General features: G+C 40.2%; 1 pseudogene; it reads left to right on the forward strand.

Moving 5' to 3' along the window:
* Positions 1–3525: 3525 nt before the first annotated feature.
* LOC129688043 (AP-3 complex subunit sigma-1-like) lies at positions 3526–4403 on the forward strand (annotated as a pseudogene).
* The last annotated feature ends 5762 nt before the right edge of the window (positions 4404–10165 follow it).

The raw sequence follows: 10165 nt of genomic DNA on the forward strand, positions 1-10165 counted from the left end.
TATACCACTCCTAGGCATATATCAAAAATATGCTCAAGTACACAACAAGAACATTTGCTCAGCCATGTTTGTAGTAGCTTTGTTCTTAATAGTCACAATCTGGAAACAACCCAGATGTCCCTCAACTGAGGAATAGATACAGAAATTGTGGTACATTTACACAATGAAATACTACTCAGCAAGGAAATCGTGAAATTTGCAGGCAAATGATGGGAACTAGAAAAGATCATCCTGAGTAAGGTAACCCAGAAGCAGAAAGACACACATGGTATATACTCACTTATAAGTGGATATTAGACATATAATATAGGATAAACATACTAAAATCTGTACACCTAAAGAAGCTAAGCAAGAAGCAGGACCATGGGTGAGATGCTCAATCCTCATTAAGAAAACCAAATGGAATAGATATTGGATGAGGGAGCAGGACAGGAGCCTGCCACAGAGGGCCTTTGAAAGACTCTATCCAGCATGGTATTAAAGCAAATGCTGAGACTAATAGCTGAACTTTGAACAGAATGCAGGGAAAGAGGCATTTTCTAAAACTGCCAGGGAGGGCAGAATATGGGTTGGGTGAACAGTGTGTGCCATTTTAGAAAAATACATCTTCTATATACATATTATTTTCATCCTATACACTGCGAAAACAAGACTTTTGCCTCTCTCTGGTCTCCCAGCACTTTGCCCGTATATGGTGCACGTGGCTAAGAAATACAGCCAGCCATAAAGTGTAGGCAGTTCTTTGAGAAGTGGAGATGTTTGGATGCCGGGAGAGGGAGCTGCCTTGACAGAAAGAAATATGGGAGTGGTTGAAAAACATGAGCGCCAATAAACCAACCACATTTTTGGGCTGCTAGAAAGCTGATCTAATCTTCAGCTAAACTATGGAAGTATGGATAGTATAAAATCATTCTGCCATCCTAGCCCTCCAGGCCCACACTTAGAGAGTTGTATTCCTGTCTGAATATCATATTAGCAGAATGTTGAGTTGTTTGGAAGCATACATAACTATGCAAGGCGGGGGCACTTGGGAGAAGAGAAATGGAGAGGCAAAGGTGCTTTGGGGTTCCATCACCTCTGTTGTCTCGGCTCAGCCCAGTTGCCTTCCTTTCACAGATGAGATTCCTGCATAGAGGCATAACTTTGGTCATCTGGAAAAGCAGACTCTAGCTTGGAGATTTTCTCAGAGCATCCTTTCAAAGGACAGCTCAGTGGAAGGAAGGAAGCAGGCCAATGTGGAAAGAGACATGGGCTGCAGTGGCCTCACAATGGCCTTGGCGCATTTCCTGAAGACCTGGGATAGGTCTTCAGGTTGTCTTGAATTGAGGCCGGGGAGCTAGGTGCCCGCTCATCTCTGTAATTGAGCCATGGGATGTGGGAAGGCTGCATCCACGGAGGGCATAACTATGGTTAGGTAGCTCTCCCTACTCAGGTGACAGGTTCAGCGGTGTGGAGGATGGAGCTAAAGAAATGTTGCTCATCCGTTCCAACCTGGACCATCACTGCACCAACTGCGGGACAGTAGAACACAGCCTCCTGTGGTTCTAGATTAGTATTTGTCTAGCTTTGTGACTACAGAGAGAAACATTTTTCTGCTCTGGTTTGAGCTTCTAAAAGTCCACAAAGAGTACAATGCTTGCGCTGGCTTGGGTCCCAGACTGCAAGGAGAAACTGAGGAACTGTTGCAAATCGACTTTGAATCTCGTTTCCCATCTTGGCAAGGTAAGCCAAGTTCACCATAATGAGGGAAAGCACACTATGAAGCAGGGGCCGTTCACACTTAGGTCTGCATTATCTGTCCTGAGCCTGAGTTAGTTCGAATCCCTGGGCGAGAGCCTTCTGTGGCGAAGACACTTCAGTAGCTGGAAGCATTCCAGCAAAGGCCATCTGTCAGCCTCTCTTTAGTCCTCTGTGGAGAGGTTTTCCATATTTGGATTGGATCAGGATTGCGGAGGAGGTTTTAACTGATGCTAATTGCTGGGCTTGTTGTCAGACACCCATTCGGTAGCTATGTCCAACCTGGGGACTTCTCGGATCTGACTCTCCTGTGCTTGGAAACATCAGAACGAAGCCAGATATTTGTGTGGTGTTCCCCTGATTGAATTATTCGTGTGGTTTGGAGTTCCAGGGTGGGGTGTGGGAGGAGAGACAAAAGAAGTTGCACTCACTTGTTCACCTTGTCATCTCTTTATCCAAGAAGTGGAATTCTGAGCCAGTGGGACAGAATTTAAAATCCGCTACACTAGATTTCTATACGATCTTCCAATTATAAAGACTCATTAGTAACTCGGATTTTACAGGGGAGACAGAGCCTCACTGTTGTTTGCTGTTGTTGGCATTTGATGAAAAGAGGTTTATTGAGCGTGTCCTTTTTTCCCCTCCACATTGCAATTGTTTGAGAATTCCGTATGTGCAGTAATTGTTTTGATCAAGACCACTCCCCCATTCCCTCCTGACCATTTCATCACCCACCTAGCCCAATATTTTCCCCTGCCAATGTCATGTGTTCTTTTAAAAAGACTACTGAATTCACTTAGAACTGTCTGTATGTGTGAGTTTCTATTTTCGTTATAAATGCTTCCTCTGGCCAGAATAAAGGGACATCTGCGGACGCAAGGATAAGAAGAAAACCACATGTGAGTTCCTTTGAAAATTTTTTCAGTCAGGACGTGTCTCCTATGATTCAGCAAAAGTGATTATTTTGGGAGCAACAAAAGATATATATTTTTAAAAAGTACAAACTTATGTGACACTGCCAGAGAAACTAAAATAGATTTTAGATCTATTAACACTTTTTTGTAATTTCTGTCTACCGTTCTCAGTCTGCAGACATTTAACTTAGTTATAGTCCTCTGTTTATTTTCCCCTCTGAGCATTATTTAATAGCCATGTCTTTATGCGTCTCTACGGCATTCGTAATTACGGCATTTGAAGCTATCTGTTGTATTTTGTTTTAACGTCTGTGACTGACTTTATTTCTCTGCTCTTGGGGATTTTCTTCCATCTTGCACCATTATGGATGCTATTGTTCTGTGCCATTTGTCATCTGCCCTCACAGGTGCCTTTTCTGGTCCCAGAAAGCTCATCTCCCAAAGGAGTTCCTCTCCCTTTATCCCTCAGCAGGTGAGTCAATAGCTTCCTTCTCTTGGCTGGGCCACCTCCCTATTTTCACCAGAGCTGAGGAACTTCTGGTCACAATTACTAAGTGAAGCTTCTAGCTTTATCATAAAGAGTGTACCAGCATCTGTTGATCATGACCATGAGTACTCTTGAGTTCATGGGTACCGTCTTATTCATATTGATCCACACATGTCTCTGTGTTTACGAACATTCCAAAGTCATTTGCTCAATGAGTGAGTGATTTCAACAGTCATTTTGTGAAGAGTGGGCGTCAAATTACGTAACATTCAGATCTTTGGTTAAATGATAAAGAAGAGTTTCTTCTAGCTTTTAAGAAATCAAAATAGGCGGGAGGGGGAGGGTGGGGAAGCAGTGGCAAGCAAGCTCCCGGAGGCTAGGCTCGCATGCCCGCCCCCGCCCTGGCCCCAGCGCCCACCTGGTCGGCCCGGCCCAGCCATGATCAAGGCCATCCTCATCTTCAACAACCACGGGAAGCCGCGGCTCTCCAAGTTCTACCAGCCCTACAGTGAAGATACGCAACAGCAAATCATCAGGGAGACTTTCCATTTGGTATCTAAGCTCGATGAGAATGTTTGTAATTTCCTAGAAGGAGGATCATTAATTGGAGGATCTGACAACAAACTAATTTATAGACATTATGCAACACTATATTTTGTTTTCTGTGTGGATTCCTCAGAAAGTGAACTTGGCATTTTAGATCTAACTCAAGTATTTATGGAAACATTAGACAAATGTTTTGAAAATGTCTGTGAACTGGATTTAATATTCCATCTAGACAAGGTTCACAATATTCTTGCAGAAATGGTGATGGGGGAGTGGTATTGGAGACCAACGTGAATGAGATTGTCACACAAATTGATGCAGAAAATAAACTGGAGAAATCTGAGGCTGGCTTAACGGGAGCTCCAGCTCGTCTGTAAAGAATATGAATCTTCTTGAGATCCCAAGAAATATTAACATTGGTGACATCAGTATAAAAGTGCCAAACCTGCCCTCTTTTAAATAAAATATTAAAAAGGCCACTCCTAGGTTAAATCCAGACGGAAGTCATCTAAGTTTACCATGCAGTTGTTTACCAAAAATAGAGGAGGAGAGTCTTAACTTTGCTCTTGGATTTAAGTCAAGGTACTATATAGAAGCTGCATAAAATCAGTATGGAAGTTCGATGTTGCTTTTCTTGCTCAGTGGTTTTAAAGAAATTGAGTAATTCCCGTGTGATTTTTTTTCTTTTCTAAATTGCATTCCTATGCCCACATAAAGGCATGCCTCTATATATTGGCTATTACTGTAATTCGAAAAGTGAGATGTTTCTTTAATTATGTACAACCCAAGATGTTGATGTTTTGTATGGATCACAAGTGCAGCATTCTCTAATTCCTTCTGCTGCTTGTCACAACTGTTATTTAAAGAACCAAGTATGTATTGCATGAAAACATGACCTCTTCCTTAGTTTAAATAAACTCCAAGGTAACTGGACTCCTAAAGTAAAAAAAAAAAATCAAAATATAACAATTATATAAATTTCTGGAAGACAGACATGTCTCACTTTTTCTTTTGTTCCCAATACAGTCTAGGTTCTGTCAAAGATCTATAGTGAATTACATTAAAAGTCTTTTTTAAGGTTTTTAATTTTGTTTATTATTGGTGGATTTTGGAGTATGAGGACAAACTCCTTGTCAGAGAATGATTTTCTTACCGAACAGATAGTATATAGATAAATGTTAGTTCTTACATTTTAATGAGATTACTACATAATCAAACAAATTACTTACTATTTAATAATTTTTAATTATTGACACATGCCTCTTGTATGTGACATTACTTCACATGAATAGAGTTTATTTTGCTCGTATTCACTGCCTCTAAGAATTTTCTTGTTTGAAAGCAATATTTGATGAAAATTTGGAAAACATTTAACTGCAATAATAATGAGGAGGGTAATTGTTTTAACATTTCCCCAGTTCCATCCTTGGTTCATTAGTCAGTTCGCAACTACATGTTACTTTCTGGGTCAGTTTTGGCCATTTACAGTTTTATGAAGTTCATTCATCTCACTGAATACCCGAGAATAACATTTTGAGCAATAAAAGACAATTTTCAAAGTAATAAAGCATATGTTGTCAAAATTAATTTCAGTGCACAATAAAAAGCTGCTCTTGCACTTCTACATAGCTTCATCCCCCAGAAGCAAGCAGTTCCAGTGTTTCACGAATCTTCTGCTATCTAGTTCATCTTTTCTTCACCATCGTTGCTTTGTAATCTCCCTGTATTTTGCTTCTCTCCTCTCCTTTATTCTCAGAAATCCAGACACTCTCAATTTTAGTGTAAAGAGTTCTGCATTTTTCCCCCCAAACAAGAATTTGAAATCATGCATCCAAGTTTGCCTTCTCTTTTCTTCTTTGCATCCTTGTTGACTTATAACTAAAAAAGTCATTTCTGTCTAGTTAGTGAGTTCCAGGAAGGGAGAGAGATAAATCATATTCATAACCTCTCATGATTAACTGATAATTTCAAAAATTATCTTTAAAAATTCTAAGAGTGAGTGAATCAATAAAAATACATCAATGAATGATGACAGACAAAATATTCTCAGTGTCTAAGGTACAAAATGTTTCGGAGCAAAAGCATTCCCTCTTACCATGGCCTATGGCCAACAGTTCTCTGCAACCAATGTCAACACTTTCTTGGCAGTTTCCTGCCATATATTATGCAAATTCTTGTGCTTATTATTTTGTAACTTTATGCACAGGGTTCTATGTTGTTTTTGCCTCATACTTATCAGTTTATCCTATAAATTTCTTACTCTTATGTGAAAAACTCTTTCTTCCCTTATTTCCTTTTATATAGTTAGTTAGTTAGTTTACATATTGTGATGTAAACATCTTGCACATGCCAGATAGGCAGGTGTTCTAACAGTAGGCTATGCCTCTAGCCCTTGACATTTTGGGACAGGTTTTCACTATGTAGCTCAGGGTATGCCTGCAGTCTCCATGTAATCCAGGCTAGCTTCTAACTCTTCTTTTGTTAACAGCTTCCACGTACCAAGATTGCAGAGCCTTTAAAACAAACCACTTCTGCTGACAACCTTGATTTTAGGCTTCTAGCTCCTATCCTGTGACAGGGTGCATTTTTGTTATTTTAGGTCACTTTATTTGTAGTGATTTGTTATGATAGCCTTATGAAATTATAAACTTTAATCTTGACATAAAAAGAGCTAGTAATGTAAGAGGAATGTGAAGAAGTAATGGAACATCTATAGATATTAATAAGATCAACTATTTGACAAATGTTTACATTCTAAACATTTGAACTAATTCTTATGCCCATCTTTGAAAAGCCATGATAAATCAGATATATATTCATTAGAGCTCTCAAAATTAGAATGTTTATACTGAAGAATGGAACAATAAGACTTAAAACACTGTGTGTAGAGGAAGTTGAGGAAAGATGCAGAAGACTGGTTATGGGTACTTGAAAGGTTCAGGAGGCGGGCAAACCTATTGATCAGTTACTCTGTTAACAGGACATTGCAGTATTTCAGAACAAATAAGTTCTTCACAGGTTGTTGTATGTTATTATCTTGTTCTTTAAAGAAAACTACTAAATAGCTCGGCACGGTAGTGCATGCCTGTAATCCCAGCACTCAGGGAGGCAAAAGCAGGTGGTAGTTTGAGGCCAGCCAGGTCTACAAAGGGAGTCCATGACAGCCAAGGCTACACAGAGAACCCTATCTTGAAAAACATAAATAAATAAACAAACAAATGAATAAATAATACTGAACCAAGTGCAGAGACACAATGGGGAAGAACAAAGGGACAGTTTTTGTTCTTTGTGGCTTCTAGTATTGACCAAAGACATTATAAAAAGCGGTTGTTTTATTCTATCTACATGAAATGGCATGTGGGACAGCATGAATGGGAATGTTGGCAGACCCATCTAACCTAGTTTTTATGTGGTGGTTTGAATAGGAATGGTCCAATAGGCTCATATATTTGAATGGTTGGTCATTAGGGAGTGACATTACTTGAGAGGGATCAAGAGGCATAGAGAAGTTGAGGCCTTGTTAGAGCAAGTGTTTCTTTTATTCTGCTGCCTGTGCATCCAAATGTAGAACTCTCATCTACTTCTGCACCATGTCTGCCTGTGGGCTGCCATGCATCCTGCCATGATGGTGAGGAACTAAACCTCTGAAGCCATAAGCCAGCCCAATTAAATGCTTTCTTTTATAAGACTTGCCATGGCCATGGTGTTTCTTCACAGAGAGAGCATGCTCACTAAGACATATGGAGAACTGAATGTAGTAGCATATCACAAGAGCATAGCTTGTCTTAGACTTATGTGCCTATTGACAGTAAAGGCTTATGTGCTTTGAATCTGAGAAATTCAAGTTGCAGAAGAGTTCAATAACTGCCACATTTTGCTAGAAATGTCAGGAGTATGCTTTTGCTATTGATCCTGGCTCAGTGTTCTCTTCTAAACTATGCTGCCATCAGGTCATCACACACAGCTACACAGTTGTAGCTATAGCTAAATTTGTGTACACATGATATATGTTACCTTAAAGCAATTTTCACAAAATATTAGCCCATCAACATTTTGAATCCCACTCATGTTTCCAGCACTTTTCCTGTACTGTCATAATGAATACTAGATTCTTCTTTCTTTTGGAAGAAGATATGTTGTGAATGAATAATTGAGGATTGGCTATTTTGTCCTAGCTTCCCAGTCTATAGGAAAGACTTCATGGATTCTGTCACCTTTGCTGGGAGGTTCTGTGCCACAGACTTTCCAGGAGGGCTTGAGTGGATATTCATGGTAAGAAAGTTATATTTAATACCTTAACTCTCAACCCTGGGGACTCTCATGGCTCAGCTGCCAAAATGCCATCTGAGATGCTTTTCTGCATGCCACAGAGGCTTCTTTATGCTCAGAAGAGAGGGATGATTTTGCTGAGACTTGGCAGCCTCTCTTTTGAGCTGGAGCCACTCAGGGAAAATCTGTGTTTGTGTGCTCAGGCAGGACACTTTCTTCAACGTGAGGTTCTGTTGCAAGCTGTGTGGAACAGGCCGTCACAGCAGACTTCATTCTCTCTATCTTGTTATTGGTTCTTTTTGGTAACTGCCAATTCCACATCAAACTGGTAGGACCCAGGGATGATAGTCAGTCATCATGAGCATCCAAAGCAAGTACATTATGCTCACTCCCAAAGCAGGAAATGCATTACATTCACTGATCTTTTTCAAAGAACATCATATGCTATAAACAGCATAGATAGGACAAAAACATGTCACCACGCTCACTGTTAGTTTGCTATTGAATGACGCATACTGTGAAAAAGGAGAAAGCAAACAAGTTTTGAAAAAAGTCAGACCCAACTGTAAATTCTGGCCTCAACACTGCTACCCTGCTTATTTAAGAAAGATGATATCATATCTTGCCAGACTTCATCCCCTTCTCTGTAAGATAAATATCTCCACAAAGGACTACAGAAGACAGGGACCAGGGAACACCCAGAACTATACCTTGGCCTTGAAGACAATCAAAAGTATGAATTTATCTTCTCACTTTCTATTAAGTTTTCAAAAACAAAAGTACTGGAAGATGGTTTGGGTAGCTTGGATCTCTGTGGAAATTGCTCTATAGTTTTGATTTGTGGGAATACATTTTTTAAATAGTAAGCCAGTTGTTTTTATTATAAGAAAATCTCTAAAAGCTCCTGGAGTTTTTATACCCATAGTTTAGAAGTGCCTGAAAGCAGCATTACTGACTTCCAAGAAAATAATGTGAGACAGGGAAAGAGTTCTCAAATTTGGGCTTTCATGTAAGAAGCCATAGAAGGGAAACCACAGTATCACCAGTTAAGAAAGGAGGAGGATATGAATGAAAGACTTCTTGCAAGACTTGAGGGGTGGGGCTGGGGAGACCATCGAAAACACAGAGTGGAAGTAGGGTCACATGGAAACGTGAAGGCTTAGTGAGACTGAAGAGTGAAGGCAGCATGGGGAGCTTCTACGCACTGTACCTGGTGAAGCCCAGCCAATGTTGTCAGTGTGGCAGGGCAGCCGAAGAGAAGCCATACTTGAAGAGGTGATAGGAAGTATTGGGGTGAGCATGGGGAACCTTGATCTTTCTTAGCATACTGAGAGTCCCCAAGGCCTGAAACAAAGATGGGAAAGAATAGAAATATTTTATGCCCAGAGGGAAGAAAGTCAGGTTAAGAAGATTCTAGATGGTCATGCTCAAAGTCCATAGTGGAGAGACGTAGGTGGTAGGGCATCGTGCTTGTCAACACAAATGTGTTAAGAAGGTAGAGGTGGGCCAAGGAGGGATCAAATCTGTCTAGACCAATGTCAAGGAGATTCGAAAGCACAATCCATACTGATTGATATAACAAACTCCTCATTCCAATGGCATTGATTGTGTTTCCTTCTGCCCCAGCTTCCAAGGCAGAAAATGCGTGGAGCAGGACAACAAAGTCCTCATGTAGATCTTAGATTACATATTGTTCAAGGTTATGCCTTAGAGGAGGAGGGGAGCTGAGGTGATAAACCCCACTTAACTGGATATCAGAAGTTACACTTCTTTTACCTTTCTGCCTGCATGATTGAATGAGTGTAAATTTATACATGCTCCGAACATAAGCCTTTACCTCTCAAGCTTTTCAATAGAAAGGGTCTTGTAATCCTTGGTATAGCATGTCCTGCCATGTGTCGTGAGCATTTTCCTGGGTGCCTATCTGCCTTACTAACGTGAAGAAACTTAAGGCAAGTGTTCAATGTCGTTGGCTTTCCACATCTTTGCTAGCACTTGGCACATGACAGATGCTCAATAAATATTTATAGGATTATTTAATGGCTGTGCCTTTTTAAAAATAACTGGCAAGAATCTTTTGCATAAACAAACCATACACAGCTACATCTATGAACAAACACATAAAAGAGAAAAGGCAGCATACAAATTGAACCAGAGGTCCATATTAGGAAGGCTGAGTTTAACAGGGCAAATTGACCATTTTGTTTGTGAA

The sequence above is a fragment of the Psammomys obesus genome, unplaced genomic scaffold (genome assembly GCF_907164565.1).
Source record: "Psammomys obesus unplaced genomic scaffold, mPsaObe1.curated_primary_1811, whole genome shotgun sequence".
In the NCBI taxonomy this organism is placed as follows: Eukaryota; Metazoa; Chordata; class Mammalia; order Rodentia; family Muridae; genus Psammomys; species Psammomys obesus.